The following is a 23,393-nucleotide window of genomic DNA, read 5'->3' as shown; positions in this document are numbered from 1 at the left end:
CTCTGTACTGTATTATTTCATTAATAACACGCAATGTTTATTAGTCAAATAAAATGCTCCGTGGCTTTTTAATATTTTTAAGTTTGACTGTTGGAATAAAAGTCATACTGCAGTTACCATCAGGATAATTCATAACAGATGCACGTTAAAAAAATAAACAAAGGCACAGGGCTTTTTAGGTCTCGCCTGAGACAGCGCTTTAGCGCTGCACTCGCGAGAGCTTTTGTAAAAGGGGGATCTGGAAGTGCAAACTAGTGCTTTTCAGGCCTCCAAATACAATGCATGTGCACCGGGCGCGCGCACCATTTGGCAGCCTGAAAAGCACTTCCTGATCACGTTCGCGGCCGCTTTGATGTCCTCAGTGAGCCGCGCGGCCACTGAGGACATCAAAGCGGCCGCGCACACCATTTGCCACCCCCTTCCTGCTTGTTTAAACATTCTAAATAAAAACTTGGAAATATAACTATACTACATAGCTCTGCCTTCGGAATAGCCTTGAGAGCCCACTCGCTTACAGTTCCTGCAGGCATACGCAGCACACTTGCCCCACTTCAAATAAACTTCAGTTCGCCCAACGCCAAACTTTAGCACAAATGTGATCTCTGCCTCCGGCGCTCCTATTAACAAATTAACAAGTTGTTGTCACAAAGCTTTACAGGAACCAGCCCACCGACGCCATGTGAACAGCAGGCAGCCACAACACATCTACCCCAGTACTCTTTTCCTCCAGGCCATGTTTTGTTCCTCATACGCTTCCGTCCAATTTCTCATGATTCTACACAACTTAAAGCACTTTCTATAGCATCCTCCTGTCTCCTATACTTTTTTCTATTACCGCAAACACCTATTTCCCCTTAAACTCCATATTTCTTTTTTTAGACTAAACACTCTGCAGTTCTTCTTTCTTTATTTCTTCTTATTCCCACCATTCCCTCATGTTACAACTGCTTTTAATACAACACAAAGCATCCACTAAAGCCATAATTATCGCCTGCAGGGAACCTTTGAATGAAACTACAAACAGTGCCGTAGTTTTATCGCCTGCAAGGAGGGACTGTGTTGTCACAATTCTTGTTTGGATACGCACAGTAGCTTTCCCTTCGCGTCTGGGATATGCTTTTGGGGGGGGGGGGGGCTAGACACACGCGCTGTTTACATGCAGACCCTGTGCTTGTATTTACTTCACTAAAGCACAGGCTATATTTAGCCACACACAGTGCTGCTGTTCACACACATTTTACTAAGCACTTCACCAGATACAAGCACGCACTTAACGGGGTTCACGCTCCTGGCTTCCGTTTGCTCATACCCTGAACATGTATAAAGTTTTAACAAAGCACTAAGCAATTTTATAAGGAGGGACGGTGTTAGGACTGCAGTGCATGCTCCTTCGCCACTGTGCTTTTAATACACCTTTGTTGTCCTTGTCTTACAATGTTTACGGATCAGCGTGCAGGGGGCGTTTGTTTTTTATTTTACTAATTAGCATGGACGGGCTTCTCTCCCACGCAATCTGTCTACCCGTTTTGCAGGCCATAGTTGCAATAAAACTCATTTGCTTGGCCCCAAAGTCACAATTGTTGCCGATGCGCATCTTATCCGCTAACAGAGCAAAGGCACACTATATGTAACACGGCGGTGGGCTGTATAAGCAGTGACTGCAGTGTGTGCTCCTCCGGCTGTAGGGTAATAGTGTTTTCAATTTAGCTACAACCAGTCAAACACCAGAACGCTCATCTTCAAACTCAACTGAATTTAAAGGCATAAAACAGAATGGGTGGAAACAAAGGATATGCAGTTCCTAAAGTAGACGCAGGGTGTGTTAGATTAACAGAAGGGTACCAAGGTGATGTAAGGGATCTGATGTGAAAGACAGGAGTTAAGTGGCTGGTGAGACGTTAAGCGGACGGTGCTTCAGATACTACGGAACCGACACTAATTTTAGTGTTTACTCACCCCGGCCTTGAATACAGCACAGCCCAGGAGGGTGTGCTCTTTTATCTACGGTACCACACATTTTTAGGGTGCTGTATGCGTGTCCACAATTGTTAACTCTTAGAGACTGTGGGCACCACCAAAAAGGTGTAGGTAGCCGCATTATTTTCCCGGTCCTGAAGAATTGCCATTTACTATATTCTAAGGTAAGAAACATGTTGACCTATTGATCCCCCTAGCACATTCACTCACATAACTAAAAGGTGAGAAATGTGCGGATTATTTTTTGTTTTAACCAGGATGATGACCATGCTTTATTAAAATTTAGTGGATCACCTACCCCTGTTTTTATACACTCACTCTCACCTCATTTGCACCTACACTCACTATTGTAACTAACTCTCTCCCCCCACACACACCTCACTCATCGGCATTGGAAATAAAGATCTCCGCTAGGAAGGCCCCATTGGGTGCCTGATCGGGCATTGCACCTGCCGGCCCAATAAGGAGCAAAGACCTGGTGATGAAGCAAGACACCCGCTTGTTGGGTGTGTGAGGGTCTTCTTTTCCAATAAGGAGTTAACTTAACTCCTGTCTTTCACATCAGATCCCTTACATCACCTTGGTACCCTTCAGTTAATCTAACACACCCTGCGTCTAATTTAGGAACTGCATATCCTTTGTTTCCACTCATTGATGGGCATGTATGCTGGACCTGTGATAATAATAAGTGATTGTTATTATTTAAAAGCCCTCCTTTCCCTCCATTTGTTTGATATAAAACAGAATGGAACACTTGCGGATACGTCCTCTGCCCTCTGCCACAGCGCACATATAGAAACATGTAACCTACCCAATCGCGGATTTATCAAAATCTGTGAATGAGCGAGCGCCTAGCAGAAACTTTGCGTGGCTGATCATGGGTCTGATACTTTGACGTGACAAGGGCTGAGGTGACCTTTTGCTTTTTGTTCTGGGCAGTAAATGGAACTCTTTCTGTTCTGACGTAGCTGCATGCTTAGCACGGATTGTAAACTTCACAGAAAAGGATGTTAATTCACCTCTGCTGCGAACTGTCATCGCTCTACAATTGACAGCTTTGAATCACAGTTGGGCTGTATCTGCCTTTCATACTTCTGAGGTGCGGTTACCAGGGAACTAGATGTCACCAGGGACACAATTTTCCAGTTCTCGTCTTTCCTTTAATAACGTTATGCATTTTGGGAGGTGTATATTGGAGTCATTTGTTCTGCGTCCGCTCTGACCATGTTGCCTTTTAACTTTATTCTCTGAGACTGCAGACTGGTGACAACAGGTGAGTGGCAGCCCTTAGTACTGTGTCACAAGCGTCTCGGCCTGCCCTTTGCCATACAATTATCTTTTCAACTATGAGTAAAGCCCTGGCCGCAGGACGACTTCGCTAAATAAGAATCCTGGGCTTGGAGTGTGGTGACAACCTGGCCAATTCTGGAAGTGGGACTCGCTCACTCGCCAGGGCTCATGCAAAATTGTTTGATTTCCGTTCTTCGGTTTTCAGTACAATACAAAGTGGTTTCATCGTGCCAGCGAAGGTCACAGGGGTCAACGAAGGTAGGCATGGCTCTGATCAGTACAGCATAGAGGTGGGCGACCAACCAGGGTCGTCAGATTGGGACAAAAAATAGGCCCGGACACCAAACAAAGTGGCCCCAATTAGCAAACCAGATAGTTAAAACAAGCATTTGCAATACTATAGGTCTCGCATTTACATGAGTTTGAACTATTGGCATTGTAAATGACAATGCCTTTTATTTATGTTTTAAACACCAAAACAAATAAAAGGCATTGTCATTTACAATGCCAATAGCTCAAACTCTCGTAAATGCGAGACCCATTGCATTGCAAATGCTTGTTTAGGTTGGAATTGAAGGGAAACTACAGTTAAGATAAGGATAATTGCTAACAGATGCCCGCTGAAACAGAAACAAAGCCACAGAGCTTCTTCAGGTCAGAATGGAAGTCAGACTGCAGTTACGATAAGGATAATTGCTAACAGATGCATGTCTCTGTAAACAGGGACCATCACAGGCTACACTACTCACTAAGTGAAATCGCCAGATGGAGAGAAGGGAGAGACTTTTACAACCCAACACCAACACAAAGGCTACATTTTTGAATGGCAAAGCCAACAGCCAATAGAAAGGAGTTCATTTTTTAATACACATAGAATACAATACAAAAGGTCTTACTGTGCACTGATTCCTGCTACACATTGGATAAGATTAGAGCTCTGTTGTGGTATTCTTCTTGTGTTGTACTAGGCTCACCAATGAAGTGAATATGGACTTGATAAACGTGCCGTGAGGAAGTCTGTTATAAGACAATACACGTGTTGACTAGAACAGTGATGCTATTAAATAAACAAGATCAATACCAGATATTAACTTGGACTATTGTTTTGTGGCGCTCAAGGGTTTTTATTTTTATTTTCAGGTTTGGAAGAATTCCTGCTGTAGGGTGTGTGATGTCGACCCCGTCCCTCTAGGAGCACCCAAGTACCTTTTAAGGACTAAATAACATCTTATAAGTTTATTTATAAGTTTATAAATGAGTATCTGCGCCTGCAGAGGAGTTTCCTAGCCATCAGATTTGAATAGCTGGCTACCTTGAAAAGTTTCACACTGGATTCTGCCCAAATTTTGTTGCGGAGCCTCTACTCCTGGTTTGTTCAAGATGACCTAAATTTTGTGCCCATCTCCACGCAGGACACTCAAATTTTGAGACCAAAACTTTACAGACAGTGAAAGGTTTTAGACAATTGATGATGTAATCGTGGGCCCAGCGAGGAATCTGTAATACCAGCGTCGGCAGCGTTGGTCAGATGCAATACCTAATTTGTAAAAGAATAAGTGCTGAGGCCCAATGTTTTGCTCAGAAGCCCGCAGCGGCATATTTGAAGATCAGCTTGCCGAATACAGTCTGCACAGTCTTGATTTCAACTCATGCCTCTTTATTCCACCAGAGGACACTCCATGTTTCTTTATCTCACTGTTCTAGGTTCCAGCTTTGTAGGGGTTTTTCGGTCTTTCTTTCACTACATTCCCCATTGTGTTTTCCCTCTCTTGTTCTGGTTCAAAACCTAATGAATTCCAGAGAGCCTCCTTAAAAGGGTCAGGACGGCACATTTCACACACTCAAGAAGCACCATATGGTTTAAAGTAGGGGCATTTGACTTTTCTGCTAGTCCCTCGGATATGAAGACCAAACCCGTTGTTTAAGTGTGGAAACAAACCTGGTTAGGTATGCACAGAACATCTACGATAACATGAATATGTGGTTACATTTGAATCTCACAGCGTTTTAATCCCACTTTCATAGTCTGTCAGGCAATTGTAGTTTTCTGTTATACTTTGGTCTACGTCTGCCTCAGGACATTCATTGAGGAAGCCTGCCTGGCCTAGACATTTTTATTAATAACAGTTGTAATGAGCCCAATTCCAAAGTTTTGCGCTCTAACAAGTCTAAGCCTGTGTGTTTATTGAAGGCTAGGAGCATCTACTGCAGTATGGAGTAAGAAACTTTTCCGGCAAAATAAAAAGTGAAGTGATCGCTCCACCTTCAAAGCTCAAAGGTAACAATTGGTGAATTTTGTACGCACCCTCATCCAGGTATAAAGAAATACTGAATTAGGGCAGCGAGTGTGTAAAACGTGTGTCACCACAGACCGACAGTCCAGCACAAAGTAGGCGAGAATGATCTGCAGACAGAACACAAAGCGCGCGCTCTACCATGACGACTGGCCTAGGAATCAATTATTGATGAATTGCTGTAGAAAAACTGATTTATTGTGTGTCCTTAGCACAATGCAGATTAGTTTCTCGTGGGAGGAACAAGAAGCATGTTTTCTGACACAGGTTAGGGCGAAAAAGGTCTTGTCAGCAAAGACAGACCCAGGGATGGGTTTTCAAAAGAGACATGGCTGTAGGAACAGCCATTATCGGGAAGAAAAATAGTTTAATAGCATTCCAAGCCAACAAGTCTTCCGGTTCTGACCTGTTGCAGTGAGGTCTGGAATAATTCTCTATTTTCCTATTAAGATGCGCCCCAAGTATTAATTTTGAGCAGAGTTTTCAAATAAGGTTTTCAGAAAAAATAAAGTTTAAGAGTACTACTTTATAGTATTCTGGGTCTGTCAAGTCATGGGTAGATATGGTTTCTCTGCAGCAACAAGTAATGTACGTGCTTATAGAAAGACTGGGTGCTACTTTCTTGAAGGGTGGTCTGTGGATCACTCTGTCCTATTGAACCCAAGGAAATAAGATATTGGTTTTATTGGGAGATGACTTAGTGGCCTTCTATAGTATCCACGCAGAACAGCACCGTGTACATCTCGAATTCATGCAGGCGTGCAGAGGAGCAATTCACAGGCATGTAGTCGTAATAAGGTTTAGAGACCACCCAGGAGCATAAGTGAGCAGCTCTGCAGGAATGCAATGGTTCCAGGCATACAGTACGGCTCTATAGGGTCCGCGCTGACTGGAGAGGGGGCCCACATTACAGCACTGGATGCAGGCAGCTAGACTAAATGACTTACAAATGGTTTACAAAGAGATCATCTCTCCGCTTCAATTGTAAGCAGCCAGCCGTCATAGCTGATCTATGCAAGCCGCTCAGGAGCGGTGAAAGCTAAAGCATGTATGGAGAGGTTTAGCCACAGCAATGGCTTTTTTAAGAAATGCCATGATGGGACAATCATTAGCGTCTATCCCGGAGTTATAAGAGTCAAGGAACAGGCATACACTGGCTACAGATAGTCGGGGCCAAAGTCATAGTTGGTGAAGAAACAGTGCAGAGAAAAACAATCCAAATGTGTTCAGTCAGACCAAGAGGATTTGGCCTGATTCTCAGCTCATTCAAAAGACATCCACCACTTTGCTACTGAGAAGCTGCCCATTACAGTCTTTGCTTGCCATGGGCTAGCTGGGGGTGAAGGATAAACAGCTCTGGAATAGAGGCAGGGCTGATAAATTCTCTGTGGATGTGATTCAAGAGTGACAGAGGAGCAGTCTAGGGGGGTAATCGCGGATTACAAGTCCCCTTAATATATGTTCTTCAGAGGTCACCCAGCATTGAAAACGGGAGAAGCACACAGGCTACAGCTTAGTGGCCTCGCGTAGGCGGGGCCACAGGGACCGTTGCCCAGAGTACAAAGTTCTTAGGGGCATTTTCAGGGAACTATATTTTAAATGAAAAGTGGAAGGATACTGGTCTTGCTCTGGGTGCTGCCAACCCACGCTACTCTGCTGCAAGATGTAACCGAAAGCATAAATAATACATTCACATATGCCTAGCTCAGGATGCATTTACGTAGAATGTATAGCTAACGGTATTGTAATTACCTTTATATGGTACCTTCTACCCCAGACAAGGCATTCAAGAGCTTTACAGCAAGTAGCGTGCTATTTCAGATCCCATGGTTGGAGATTATTCCAATGGATATTAGGATTCGATCTTATGCTCATGGAAACAATATAATGCAGCTAATCCAGTTTTTTTGTATTAGAATACATTAATAGGAGTTGGATGTGTCCATTAGCAGGGAGCATAAGAGTTAATGCGGGATGATAATTAGCCCAAAAGAGAACACGTATTTTTAGGTTGCATGGATGTGGTTTCAAAGGAGAAGTTGTGATCACTGATATGAGGTGTGGGCAATTTGCAGAAATACAATGATAAAGAATAAGGCAAACAAAAATGTGACTAGGAGTTGGCTCTCAGAGGGAGAAGGCATGGAGAGGATGAATGGTAAGGAGAAGGTCTATCGATAGAAAGAAACAAGAGGGAAGCAATCAATAGTTTACGGGAAGTACAGGTTTTTTATGCAGGGGCTTAGGAGCATAATGGAGGCTTTTTGAGAGAGTGTGCCATCTGTGGATGTAACATTGTAGAACAAAATGACATTACATTCATGTAGGATTGTGTATTGTAGCATTTGTATGGAGTTTACTACCGTCATGGGAGTTGCTGAACCGCATATCCACACTGAGCATGCTACACAATGTGGAGTGTGTTGTCTTTACCCAGTATCCATCCAAAGTCACTTGACCTCATTATTAGGAGCCACATAAAGTAAATTATAACCTTACTTTCAGCTGATGACATCCAAAATCAATGTAAACAAGGGGCCATTCCCCATTAAAATAATCTAAAACTGCACAGTAGGATACTTGTAAAACCACTGTTCCATAATCCTCCCCCCTGTACATGGAAAACTGCTGGGAAAAGTAGTAGAGTGACAACGGTCTTCCTTCCTTTATGGGATGAACGCAAATGACTAATCTCAAATGGGTTTAGAGCTGAAGCGAGATATGGAAAGGTCTCACTAATGTATCTTTGAGGAACACTGGAAGATAAAAGATCAGAGGAGCCTGCCACAACGTTTGACAAGTGGACTACTCCATCTTGAGCCAGAGACTGAAGGTTCTCTCAGGTGTTATCCAACTGGTTAACCTATTCTTTGTAGAATTGATCACAGGCAGTGGCCTTGCATCTATTTTGGTCCAACTGGTCCTGATCAATTATGGTGTCCCGCAGGTCTCCACACTATTGCCATGCTGAGCCAATGTATCAATGTGGCCACACCACTGAAGCCAGTTAAACATTGCGGCCTGCCAGGCAGTGTTCTATGGCAATGATGCACAGCTTGTGTTCAATATAGGCAAAGACACCTCACTACCTTCATAGCCTGGGCGCCGTCTAGGCTCCATGGTTATGTAAGCTTGAATGGGTCTGCTTCTAAAACAAAGAACAAACCCGAGCTACTGTAAATTGGTACTGAAACAGGGACGAGAAAGTCTCAATTTGGTCTGCATCGCTGGGATCTGAATTGAGGACTCTCTAACCCTCACTGAAGGCAGACACCATTCCTCCAGCAATTTTTCCATCTTGTTATCTTTATAAAAAAATATTTTTTAAAAAAAACACACACACACACACACACACACCCTTCTGTATAATTTTATGCTTTTGAAGCAACAATAAATAACTGCTTGCATTGTTATAGGATAGGATTATTTCAATGACTTATTACAAGACCTACCGGGTGAAGTACTTGACAAGCGACAATGTGTTCAAATCACTGCAGTCGGAGTAGCAGTGGGCCTAAGAAAGTATTCACATGACTGGCAGGAAACCCTCTAATGGCAATGAAGCAAGGGACTCCCTACTTTCAAAGCCATTTTTTACCTTAACTTAAGTCTTTGAAGTCACCTTATCAAAAACGCACCCAAGTTCACTCAAAGTTTGTGCAAGCAGCATTTCATTCAGATGCCGAAAATAAAAGTATGGCCTGGAAGAAGAACATTGTTTTCTGTGTGATCCTTCTGGAATGTTCATCCGCTACAGCCTCAGTCACCAGGAAGCCATCCCTTGTTTTAGAAGGACCTCAAACGTTTTCGGTTTTGTTAACATCTTGTTGATTTGGTGTTTCCATTTGATTTTATTATGGGCATTTTTTTGTTTTTGTTTTTTAAACTTAGCACCGTGATGCTCCTTGGAGTGTAAGTGCTTCATAACTAACTCCTTAAAAATAAAAAACATAAAAGATAAATCTTAAAAAAGAAATTTCAGCATCTATGCTGCTTTTGTGTCTGCCACCATCTTCACGACCACCATTTGACAGTCCGTTTGGCACGTTTTCCTGCAACAGCAAGTTCACAGCTGGCCATAGGAGGTGGTTTAGTTTACCCACCTAGGACTTTCTCAGTTCTTTCTCCTCAAATTCATCTCTGAACTTCACCATTCAGGTCAGCAATGTGCTTGCCATTATTTGCAACACTGTATACTTTATGCATGGGTACACAACAGAAATTCGGGCTATTCCCCACACCTTCTCCTCTTCCCCTCTTAAACGGAAGATACTAAAGACTCAAGATATTATCCATCAGCCTTTACACCAACGCATTGTAAGACCTTCTCCTTCCATATCTAATGCAGCTTTGCGTCTGTATATGGTGGATGATACTTCATATTCCAAGTTCAGAATGAGTTATTGAACTGTTCCTAGTCAGGCCCAAGGAGCTCACTCAACTACACGGTCATGCATGGAACACGTGAAGAAAGCAGAAACAGCTTGAACAGGAATTCCTGGCTAAAACGGATGGCAAAATACCCAATTCATAGGAGTCGTTTCATGAATATTTTGTGACATACCTGGCAGCTCTATGAACCCTTAGACTAAACCTCTGGCATGCTAGTTGAGTCAATCATAATATCACAATCTAACCACTCAGTAAATGAGCATCATGGCACAATCAGAGAACCTGCCATTACTCTGAAACTACTGTATTGGTTCATGTTTTTCCAAGGCTGAGCATGCACAAAATTGTTTAGTTGTACAAAGTCTCAATTTTTCCTTGGACCCTGGAGCTGTTCTGCAGCATCAATAATGAAATAATGAAAATGACAGTCTTTACTTACACCGCTCGTTTTAAATTTGTGATGCATTCAAGAGAATAACAAATGTAATAAAATCTAGAATTTGGCAAAGTACGACTATACCCAGAGAGTCTTCCTAACACAGAGCTGAACTTCACAAAGTCGAAACTCAATGAAAAGGAGTAAAAGAATATTGGTACAAGATCCAAGGGCCGCTCCTCCACATGGGCAGAGGAGCTTCGCCCCACTGCTTTCTCACAATGTGAGAAGCAGAAACATAAAATGGTATTTTGAATTCCATTTTATGTTTCTGCTTCTAGCACTGCGAGAAAGCAGAAGGCAGGGTTTAATTAGGGACAGGAGGGCGTTCCAGCTCCAGGCAGGTGAGGAGTGGCTTGCCCAATTTTGTGGGCGTCGATTGTTTGGTGGGCCCCAGTCATGCACACTCTGCATTTACTCTATGTAGGCTGCATGCAGCCTACATAGAGAAAACAGCCTCCCCATAGACGCCTGTTGGGTCGGCGTCCTAGCCAACCACAACACTGCCATTGCAGCTTTGCGATTGGCGTAGGGGAGGGGAGAGAAAGGCTGCCTGCTTCCTGTAAGGCACAGAGAGAGAAGACGCAACACCGGAGGTGAAGGTAAGTTAATATTTCTAATTAACCCCCTTCCCCAGGCAACCCCCACCCCGCATGACCCCGCCGCGAGTCATGCCCGCCACATCTGGAAGGAACCAGTCCATTCAAATATGGCAAGCATGAATGAGATGATCCTCTACCTACAGACATTTTATCTGTCTGCCACCATTCCATGGCTGGTCCAAGTTGCATTTTGCTAATGCATCAGAGAGTGTCAAGTAAGGCTGTGTGTGGCAGGGCTTTCCTTGTATTTCAAACATGGTACATACAAACCAGGCCTATTTGTATTTCAAAATGAAAATAACTATTTAGAGTTTGTTTGTTATGTCTTCGGGCCTAAAAAACCCATAAGCTTGTCTCAAATATTTTATTTAGCAGAGTCATCTTTGTCATTATCACGTGAGAGCACCTTTACATGTTTGACTTCAGCATGTTTGCTGTACAAACAAAACTTTTGCTCCATGTGTAATAGAAATCTATTACACATGGAGCCCTGGCTTGCCTTAGTTCTCTAACAGCATTGTCATCAAGGGTGTTGCAGCAATGTCTCAGTTCATATTTAAAAACTCTTGCTTTTAATAAAATATTTAAAAAAGCATGATATGGTAGCAGACTGTCATTAACAGACAGACATTTTCTATGAAAATGTCTGTAAACTTTTCCACTGACACGCAGTTTTAATAATAAAACTATATAGTGCACAGACGATGACAAGGAAATCAGGTTTCACCAAATATTTATCAATTGCACATTACCAAGTAAATGCTATTAAAATCTTTGTTTCCATTGGACTTAAGAATTACAGAATCAGTGCTCTCCTACATATGGATATAAAATTTCAAAATATTTGTACATTTCATGTAGAAGCAACTTAAATGTTGAGAGCCCAGCAAGATTGTCAGACAGTTCACTTTACTTTGATTGCAAAATTAGAGGATTTTGTAAACACCAATCTCAAGGATAAAATATGCCGCTTTTTCTAAGAAGACAACCTGACTTTTGACCCCTGTTGAGAAAATAAAAAGATTTAAAGAGACCTATTTATTGTTCATTTACTTTCTGAATGAATAGAACACCTATTTGGCAGCTCAAGCTCTCTCCCCAGATCTTGCCAGTAGGCCCTAAAAATAGCTCACCCTGATCAAATCTGACTCACCATGTCATGTGTTGCAAGTAGATTTCGAGGCCTGCTCTGCCTTGTCATTTTGTCTCTTCTTTTCTGGCATTTGGCTCACGTCTGTCTTGCCGCTGTCTTACAATTACAATACTTGAGTAAATATGTGCAAATATTTGTATAGCCTGCTGGTAACATTTCAGTGCATTATGAATGCACAACTTTCTACATCCTGTTCATAAGTGCAAGAAGTGGCTAGACAGGTAGGCTGACTTCTTGTAGGTTGTTATTGAATAGTTCCCACACTTTGAAAGTGGATCTGGATGGTACTTTGGTCAGGAAGCAAACAACAAGATGCACAAAAGCGGAGTCCATCTGCAGCCTTGAACCACTTAATTTTCCTGTGATATAGGTCGATGTGGTTTCTCCTAAAGCTTCAAAAGACTGCATAATACTGAGCAACTTGCATACCAAACATCTTCCGCTAGGGAAATATGCTGCAGACAGGTGTACTAAGGACATCAATTTGTAGTCTAGCTAGATACCAATTCCTTTTATCCACTTTCAAAATCTGGAATTAGAGGTATTCTAGTAGGCCTATTAGCATCACTTCGAAACAAATCTAGATACTGAATCTTTGATTGTAATCGGTCAGATATTCATAACTGTGCACTTTTCTTGCAGACACAGCCCCCAACAATTGTCCACAGACAAGACTAGGTCACCCATGTTTCCATCAAAACTGCCAAGAGTTTCTGCTGTTTTCGGCTCTACATAGGGCTTCAAGGAACCCCTAAGACTCCACAGTGTGTACGTCTCATGTGACAGCCTAATACCCTTATGCAGCAGTGTCATCTACTTTTCTAGGGCATAATAGCTGCTGTTCACGATAAAGGGGATAGTGAACAGAGCAGTGGTGGTATTAAGGTCAGCCATTTTGGATGCGCCAGCAGTAGATAAACCATTCTACGACAAATAACTCAAAAACAACTGCAGCTGTACCAGCCCCTCATATATGGTAACAGATTATTGCAAGATACTCTGCCAGATATGCCACCAATGCACCGAATGGCGTCAATATATTTAAGCAAATTGGAAGTGGTTTTCCATCATAAAATATGATCCCTACCCTGCCAGGGACTACCCAGATTGAACAGCAACTGCTACAGCAACCGACGGCGTGGGTGGTTCTTTTCAAAGTTAAAACTCAAAATGCAGCACGCAACCAGAATATTTTTCCTCTTACAATGTCTCAGACCATCGCCAGAGATAGGCTTCTGCCACAGACACAGAGCAGTTCAGAAATCCTTCGCCATGTATGGTTCCTGATCTTTAACCAGTTAGATCTCTTTGGCATAAATGTGTCCCATGTGGACAAAATGGTCAATGGGACTTCAATTTTGGAACTCGAAGTGGACACTCATAAGGATGTCTCCCACTAGAGCATACTAGACAGGGAATGCACAGAGTACCATCATATTTTTCTTTTCTTTAGAAAGTGTAATGCTTGCACTTCGAGAGCTGAGTGGTCCGAGTGCTGTATAGGTGTCCATTATTCCTGCATCAGACTACCCAACATCAACTTGCTGTGCAAATCTTAGTGTGTCAATTCTAGGGACATTCCAATGCGCACACATCCAATTACCCAAGGCAGAGCTATCTTCATAATTGTACATAATCCATTTACTGAAGGTGCACAATGCTGATGGCACTTATCTCTGCAGTAAATTCCAAGCACAAACCGCAAGGCAGTAGTCATTAAAGCCAGTCATGACATCTGCCATTAGTGATAATAGACCCAGATTGCAGCCCTCACGATACTGCACGCAATTCACCAACATCCAATGTGCAACTCTATGTGCACGCAACCATAATTTTCAGGTGTCCACATCCCCACTGAGGCATCTATTGCAGCAGCATGTCTATTTGACTTATTAAGCTGAAAATGCCTTTCATGAATTAATCACATACTGAACTTTACACAGAGCTTTCAAATATGCACTCAGGAATGCCAATCAGACCATGACAAATTAATTGAACCTATTTTGCTGTATGAGGGGAAAATAATGAATATATACAAGTGTTTATCGAGGTACTTTTATGTTTATGGCACGGCCAGAAATTGTGTAATTTTTCAGCCTGAAATACTCCATGAATGAAATGGCTAAATATGGCAATTTATTTCTGTGCGCGTTTGACTAGTAAGAAAAAGGCGCGAAGCCGAAACGCGCCCTGATGATTTTTATACGGAAATAAATACCGTATACCACTTCAACCAGAGTGCGGTCCATTCCTTTGTTTGACGAGGGAATTTCTTTGAGAGATATATATTTGTTTTGACGTTGTTTTTTTTGTTTCACTAAACTTATCAGAAAACGCTGGCAAGTGTTATCCTGAGTGACCAATATTTGAAATAAAATGCATCTCTCAATAAATACGACCAGAAAAATAGCAAATTTGATTTAGGTACCGCCCTAGAAGGTACAAGAGCAACATGAGGGCTCTTTCACTATATCCAGTGTTAAACCAGAAAACTAAATCTATAGTTGAAACATGAACAGTACAGACGCATCAGACGAACCGAGAGTTTGCATAAAAGATGGATTTCTATAGAAGTTATGAAGTTCTACAACGCCACGAGGCACTGTCAAACTACAAATCATGTTGAGTGCCATCTTCACCAACTAAAATTTTAACACACCTTTAAGGCAGTCAAGACAACAAAGTTCTCCAGCTTGTCATCTCGAAGGGAGTCCAATGTGAACTATCAGGAAGAACCTCTCCTTGTAACTCGTTTGAAAGGCTCACAGAGGTCTGCTGGTGACCTCAGCAGTTCATCCCCTAATTTGTGCAAACACACACAACTACCTTTCCTTTACCATTGTTTATTTAGAACAGAGAGAAAGATAACTTAACATCTGTAGGAAAGTCTACAGTTCCATTAGCAATATTTAACACGTTGGATTTTCCTTAATAAAACAAATATGTGAGCCCACTTTTCCAGGTACTACCCAGAGAATAACTGCAAGCCAGTCAAGTTGATTCCGGTTCTTCCTAGTGTTCTGTACTTCAAGCAATTCCCCTTATGCAGTGCTTAATTTGAGCAGGTGCTTTCCGGTGCTCAGCACCGGCACCTAATCCTCAGCACCGGTGCTTATAGCACCAGTTAAGGACACACTCTTTTGAAAGGCAGGTGATTTTCCACAGAATCACAGGATGTTGAGCCACGCAGAGACTCGAACCCGGTTCCCCAGCTCCAAAATCAGCAGCTGTAGCCATTAGGCCAAGTCCTCTCCAGAAAAATGAGTGCCGGGGCTCTCGTCAGGTGACAGTTTGCCCCAGCACATTCCTCCTGCTAGCGCTGCCTACTGAGGAGAGCCCCGGCACTTTTTATTTTACAAATTAACCACTGCCCTTATGTGTAGAGAACCAGACTTCAATGGGTTTTGTTTGATAGCCTTCTCCTACCTACCTCCTTGTCCTTCTCTCCTCAGTTCTGACATTTTGGCTGAGATATCTCGTCTGCCAATTTTATTGAATGTTCCGGCTTGTTTAAAATCACTGCATCCGTTCGTTCCTCAGTCTCACTGCCTCTCGGAGTTCACAGCTCTGAGTGGAAAGTTTAGGCTTCAGAATATTTCTCTTAATATATTACCTGCCCTGACCAAGATAAATTTGATTGCCCGATTAAGGTCTCCTAAAGGCTGTAAGAACGCACCAAGTCTTATATCCTAAATCTAATTATAATGTTGCCTAGCTGGCTTAGCAAATTTGCTGCAGTGGTCTCAAATATGGTCTTTATACAAGAGATAAGCAAACCTTAGGTATTTTGAAGACTCAGAAGTAAAGCCTTTAATGATTGTGGAAGATCTTATTCAAGACTTCCCAACTGGATTATCTGGTGTCAGCTGGTGGTTGCACTGGATTCGAGGTCTAGCCTTAAACTGCTGCCTGGAAAACACCACTAATGGAGGAATACAGGCAAACAAGTGACTATAGTAAAGCTGACTAGAAGAATTGAAGTTTCTTCATAACACCATGCTGTATCCCATTAACAAGTGTTAAAATACGTATACGAGTTACTCTATGCAATATAAGGATAAGTCTCTGAAAATCAAGGATCACGAAATTAATTTAATTCAACATGAGGCATGTCATGTTTCATGACTATTAGGCTAGTGAGGATTTACAAGAAATCCACTGAGGTAGGGGGCCACTCCCACATTGGACTACAACCACTTTTGAGGCACTTGGGGAGTAGTGGGGCAAAAAATAAAAAAGCCAAATGGCTTTCAGAGCGTCACAGTGCATGGAGGCACACAGTTATCTTGGAATTAACCCATTCCTAAATGGCCGTAGTAGGCACACATTCACGAGCATGTACAGAAACCATGCATGGGTATGCAATATGATTCTGTACCGCTTTACAGTTATTGGTCCTCATCCTTCAGCAGATAGAACATGGACCACTCACAAAAGAGGAGTAGATGCCTGCTTACCATCTGAACAGACAACCAATCAAAGCAGTGGGCATCTCCGTACCCCTGTAAAACAAAAATGAGCAAACTTCTGCCATACCTTCTGTATGTAGATCGCGCTGGCTGCTTTACAATAGAATCCAAAGCTAAACAACATATTAGATAATTCTGATGTTCCCAGCTACAATTCAATAGTTGCCACCTACAATGATTACTAAACAAAACCAAATACGATATCCACTGACTTTAATCAACAAGAATCCCAGAACTGCAAGGCATGCCCAGATTCCGAAGCATTCTGGGACCATACAAAGGGAGAACTTAACTATATAAAACCTTTGAATAGATTATTAATTGGGCCATGCATCGCCTATAAAGATCTGCAAACCATCTCCAACCAGGAACTGCTCACCAGATGAAAGCAAGAAAGTAATGGGACCTTTATTGAGAGAAAAATGGCGGATATGAATAGGACACACCATCAGAAGATAAATAGACCCCATTGCAAGAACTGTTCTCCGCTGGACTCCTGAAGGCAAATGTAAGAGGTAGGCCAAATATCTGGTGACAAACTACGGAAACAGAAATGAAGGCCCTGAACCAAAGCTGTAGTATTGTACAGAAACTTGTCCAAGACAGCAGTGGAGGTCCTTTGTAGGCCCGAGCCGAATTATTAATTCCTCCAGCAGAATCGGACGAATTGCGTCATAACACATTATACTTGTGCTCTTTATGTACAGTTCATTGAAGACAGAATTTAAATCTATTTCAGGGTGTTGGTCTGCAGGATGTTCACCAAACGATAAAAATGCATACTACAGTTGTTACTTTGGTTCAGTTTTCCTAAGCATGTCTCCAACACTATCCTTCAAAGTTGGAACGGAGGCTATATTTTCTGTGTGCTTCATAAAAGAACAGGCAATACCTGATAAGGTTATGGGCGTCTCCACCTTTTGTTCCAGCCAAGTAAGCATAATGCATGTGAAGAGCTCTACATGGGACCTGTCACTCTTACCCAATGACTGTTAAACCGAATAATTGGGTGGAACCCACAATATATTAAGGCCTAGCGCTAGCCAGGGTTACTAAAACTAAATATGTACATAAAGTAATTCTTACAGGGGCTTTCAATTACCCATCTTCATCCAGTGGTCTTTTATTGTGTCATTCCCATTTTTCATCTGCCCACTAGCAGAACGCTGCATAAGACAATTAGTCAGCCCACTTCAACAGCTGACCAACTCCACTGTGAGTAATGGCATTCTGCCATTTCCCAAGAAGAAGAGCCATTAAGTGCCAGTTTCTACTATGCAAATGTGTGCTTTTTGAGATCACAATGTAGCTTTATATTAAGCCTTTTTTTTTAATTTTTTAAAGATTGATGACCGCATCTCCCAAACTATAAAACTTTTTAAAAATCATGACAAAAATTGGCAAAGCCAAAGGGTTGGTGTTGGGAAGGAAGAGTCCTCTGCATGGTAAAAGATGCGTACCCATGCCCCAAGCACCCAATGGTACCCTTGCTGTGTGCTTAACACGCACTTGGCCTACATCAGGTACATGTAGATTGCTGCGCAATGCAGGAGTAGTGACTGCGTTGGGTGTATGTTGGCTTGGAAGGGTACAGTACAGAGATAGAGAAGTGCTGTGCAGTACGAGCATGGTTGGTGCATTGTACTGTACATATATGCCTCTGAGGAATACTTTACGTGAGAGATGAAAGGTTGTGAAGTGCATTCGCAATGAAAGCATGTGCGGGGCATATGTGTGCTTGTGAGAAATATAATACATGATGGGTGAAGTGTTGTGCAGTGCACGCATGGTGACTGCGTGCACTGGCAGTGCGTGTATTTGCAAATTCTACACCATAGCACAATACAGAAAGGGTACAGAACTGGGCAGTGTGCACTTAGTGACAATGTACTGCATGAGTGTGTACCTGGGGTGGCACAGTACATGAAGGTGACCGTTCAGGACAGTGTGCGTGCTGCGCATGTACAGTGAGTGCAAGTGTGTCTGCAATAGTACATTACATGGAAGACCATGGGTTCCATTTTGGAAAGCCCAGGCCTGCCTGGTGAAGACATGAGGAGGAGCGGAGTCTACCCCCCCCCCCCCCCCCCGAAAGAAATGTGGATTGCTGTATTCCTGAGAGATGGGAGGAACACACACTGGAGAGAAGGGCAAGACTCCCCCTTTACACTTCATATGGGTGTTCTTTGATTCACTGAGAGCTCACAATGAAGAGGCCTGGATACATCACAGGAACACAGTTGGGATAAATGAACCATACAGAGTAGAGGTGGGAGCCCAGAATTAATATTTTGATTAACATATCACTGAGGCTGACAGGTGTGAACTATAGTCACTCCCAAGGCCTGTGTTGTGGGACTATCAACTATGGAGTCTCTCCTGCTGGGACAGACAGCCTTTCAAGAGCAAAGAAAAGAGAAAAGTGTACACTTCAAAAGAAGCAGCACCCCAACATAAAACTTCAAAGAGCCAGACCCAAAATCCCATTTGACATCTGCAAATGTACTATAAGAAGGGGAGGTTGAGACCCCAAACTTTGTCATCTGCCAGGCAGCCAGACATGTGGTAAGTGAAGTGAAAGCTCTGCAAGACTTCTGCCTGTGACCAGGATTGGGGCCAAGGCCTGCTAGTCTCCCTGCTAGGTGAGGGAACAAACCACAGAAACCAAGACCAGCTGCGCTAGAGCACCAGTGCCTGCCTGCACAGATCAGTGTAACCTGTCAGAAAGAGTAAAGCACTGAAGGGTGCAAGGTCCCCGTGAGGAGCTCTACCTAGAGAACTATCTATTCAAGGTGTGAGGTTATGACAGTGCATCGATCTGGTAGTAGCCCATGTGCAGGAGTGATTCAGGGCCCTTCATAAGCCAGAAGAGGGCCGCTGTGGACTGAGCATCGCGCGACAAGTCCGCTTCGTTGCAGTGACCCTGTATGCTAGAGGGGGCCAACGCTGAAGGACTGTGCCAACAAGCTCATGTGCCAGGAGGGGCCCAACGTCTTGAGGGTGACTGCAATGGAACAATCTGGGATTTGACCGCAAGAACTGCAACAACCCAGTATTACAGGAGGGGCCGCTGGTACTGTGTTGGCCAAAGTTCAAGCCATTGCCAGGGTAAAATAGAAGCTGACCGGTGGGTCAAGCCTGTGCATCAAGCTCTGCCCCTGACAGTCCAGGAGGACTTTGGGAGGATGCTGAAGGCCTCTGTGCTGCAGGAGCGGGTACACTTAAATAGGGCCTGTTGGACCCTGGTAAATCATTGCTTAAGGTGCTGCGGCACCACAGGCACTTGACTGATTCCTGAGTCAAAGGGAAAGTCTTGCCTAAGGCCTACTAGTAAGCATTCTTTGAATGCGGTCAACAGTGAATGGGGAATAATCCCAACCACACTGCAAGAACTAGGGTAGGACAGGGATTTGTCAGAGAAACACTAGAGCCCAGACATCAAGCACATTGTGTTGTTCCTTAGAAATGTTATTTCTTTGAATGTGTAGAGTAAGAAAAAAAACTTCTTTCATACAAAAGTAAGTGTTTGATTGGACACTGATTTGCTGACTGCACTTTGAGTTATGAGTCATGTTCACTAACCTTTATCTACACTTCATCCCTCCCCCACTGAAGGAGCCTTGGACTCCCGAGCCCACAGCAACCACAGAGTCAAGCGTAGAAGGGGTACTTGAACCAAACCAGTTGCTCAGGATCCATAGTAGATCGTGCCCCGGGACACCAGGAGTAAAAGGCCTCAACCATCCCCATTGGGCCCAGTAGCCCATGTGTGTCCTGTGGCCCTCAGAAAGGGGGTTCAAGAAACTGGCTGCCAAATCCAGAACAACTGGTTTTCTTAGTTTTGTTTTCTATAACAGACGTTGTTTTTGACCAGAACACACTGAGGGACTTCCAACACATGCCAGTCCAATGACAGACTATAACTGCCATATCACTCCAGGCCATCAGCTCTCAATCTTGACAGTTTATTAAACCAATACACACATTAAAGGAGTCACGTGCACTCGGGTATTCTAAGTTACTTTGCGCTTCATTTTAATCAAACCGACCAATTACTGACAGAAATTCAGTCTTTTTCACAAGGAAGATAGCATATGCTACCACGACTTGAGGTACACTGCACTTACACGTCCCCTTTAATTATAAATATTAGAGAAACAACTGAGCTGGATTCTAATCAATACAAGTTTGTGTAATTAACAATAAAAAACACAGGATTATCGTTTCTCATTCGGAAAAATATGGATAGCAGAAGCTAGTACAAGTCGCAAGAACCAAAACGTTATGAATAAGCATGTGGAATATAGAAGTCTTTCTGGGTGTATTATGGGGCATAGTCACAAATACATTTTGGAGTAGTAGCATTCTTTTAAAATCTTACATGCCTTTCCAAATTGAGGCCATAACATTTTTTTTTTTTTTTTTTTTAATGCCTCCATCTAGTTAGTAGAAATAGCAAGGTCTGTGCCGGCTTTGAACAAAGCGCGTTGGATTGGAACATTCACAACAGCTTATTTAACACTGGTGATACTCAAGTTCTTTAGCAAATCGACCCCTACGTTTCGATTTTGTTCAACTTAAGGTAAGTGCATAGTCGCCGAGTTTGTAAACTCCAACTCCACAATAAACGCCAAATTCAATATGAAAATGGCATAACCCAATGACGCAGCACCATCCTTACGCGGGCTGTTTGAGACCGAGGTTGCCAACATTTCCAAAGCAGTTTTAGGATTGATTACATCACTGGCCACACCTTATGTACGGGTCTCCGCCTTAACAGAACTCCCCCGCCCTGGAAAACCGGTTCCCAGGAGAAACGCCAGCCAGGTTGAAAAGGAGTGGCTTTTTTCATCTTCACGGTGGGCCAAACTGGTGGAAACGTGAGACAGAGGACCAGGGGTGTAGCTCTAAAAAATGAATTCTGTAGTAAATAGTTGGGTACAAGCGCTTTCAGTCGGCTAATGTAAAGTGCCTGTTGAATTTCACCAGGGTTTTTTTTATATGCTCACACTGACAAAAACACCTGTACTATTATGCTTTAAAAGCCTTAAAAACCGTAGATCAGTTTGCCAAATATGGCGTTTTCTGTACTCCGAAGTATTCGCACTCCTCTTTCCACTGCCCATTAAGCCCCCACCCCTCCTTGCTTCTCATGTAATGTGTTTTACCTAGATGTCCCTAGTGTGATAGTTGGCAATCCTGAAGACCACACCCCCACCCCACAATTCATACCAAGCTACGCCACTGCAGAGGACCGGTAAAGTTTGCCTTCCAGCTAATACAGTAAAGTGCAGATTACTAACCCCCGCACTTCGGCCACATCTAATGTACGGGGGCTCCACCTTTACAGAACACTCCCCGTCCAGGCAGCCTGGAAAACCGGTTCCCAGGAGAAACGCCAGCCAGGTTGAAAGGAGTGGCTTTTTGTTCCCCCCATCGTCAACAGTGACTCAAAACTGGTCTAAACGTGATGCAGAGGACGGCTGAAGGTTCCCTTCCAAATATTACCTCGAAGTCCATTTTAAATCAGGCTGCACGGTCTACTCTGAAAGCTCACGTCACAACTATCGAAGGCAAACGAACAATCGCACTTCCGGCTTTCAGATAACGCACCCAACTCCCTAGAAACAGTTAACGAAACATTGGCACAGACCCCAAACCGCAAGAATGTCCAATTTCCAAATAAGGAAAGTAGACTGCAATCCGGAGTTAAGCTTGACGCAACCCGGCCCCTCCTAACGGCACAGACGGCGAGACGCGTGGTCGTGCAGGAACTTCCGAACCCCCCTGTGGCTCGGACCTGTTCTGCCATCCAGTCTGTCGCTCGCAATTACCCCAAATAGTAAATAATTTTATTTTGGCCCTCCGTTTGGCAAACCGCCCCTCCACTGGTTTCAAAGTGCAAGTAATGAGGTGCTTCAGCACCCCACATAGGGGTAGTACGCGCTCCATAAACACAATACATTGAAAAAACATGAATTCGTAATAGTTCAACAACTTTTGTCTAAAATCACACATTACCGGAGGTAAAACACCGCAGGTACAAAATGGGTTTGCTGATGGCGGTTTGAAGGCAAGAACGTCTTCCAAGCTGATATAAACCAACAAGTGTGGAAAAAAGAAAAAACCTGCAGAAGAAACGACTGCAAAGTCTAATGTATCACGCACTAAAGTAGCGCACGACAATAATACTTTACCGACACTTACCAGTTGCCTTTACAAGCCGCAAGAAGTTACTGCCGAGGAGGTAGAACGCAAAAAGAGCGGAGCTACAGGCTTGTGATTTTTTTTCTACGAAGCGGACGTGAAACCACACCTAGTAACTAAAGTCTACTTTTCTCGCTCCAGTGATTGGCTGCAGTTTGCGAGCGGTTAATGAGGAAATGACTCACCCAGCCCAGCCCACGCAGGAGGAATGCTTCGGGGCTGTGCTGCTCGGCCCTCTTTCGTAAAGCAACCGCTCTGGCAACTTCTTTGTCAAATAATGTTTATGGAGCAAGAACTTTGTTGCAGTCGAAATGCATCTTATCGCTGTTTTAAGCAACATATGTGACTCTGCAAGACTGTATCAAATTCGTTCTGCAACAAACAGCACGCAGGGTGTTAGCATACGGAAGAGGAATGTAGAAAGCCAGGGGGGGTAGCTGTCGAAGGTGCAGCAGGCGCAGTGACACCGGGCCCCTGGGTACGAAGGGGCCCACTGCATCCATATTATTTGTTTTTTATATATTTGTTTAATTAAAAGCCGGGGGGAAGGGCCCCAATTTTGATTGCTTGTAT

General features: G+C 43.3%; 1 protein-coding gene across 1 annotated transcript in view; it reads right to left on the bottom strand.

Annotated features, from left to right (window-relative positions):
- Positions 1–22,962, bottom strand: part of LOC146866030 (annexin A1-like) — a 68,648-nt gene extending 45,686 nt beyond the window's left edge. The window contains exon 1 of the mRNA XM_085633047.1: positions 22,821–22,962. The gene's annotated coding sequence lies outside the window, so the exon portion shown is untranslated. The remainder of the gene's footprint in view (positions 1–22,820) is intronic.
- Positions 22,963–23,393: the final 431 nt, after the last annotated feature.

The sequence above is a fragment of the Triturus cristatus genome, chromosome 2_1 (genome assembly GCF_964204655.1).
Source record: "Triturus cristatus chromosome 2_1, aTriCri1.1, whole genome shotgun sequence".
In the NCBI taxonomy this organism is placed as follows: Eukaryota; Metazoa; Chordata; class Amphibia; order Caudata; family Salamandridae; genus Triturus; species Triturus cristatus.
The sequence above is the reverse complement of the archived record's forward strand: the minus strand, read 5'-3'. Positions and strand labels throughout refer to the sequence as shown.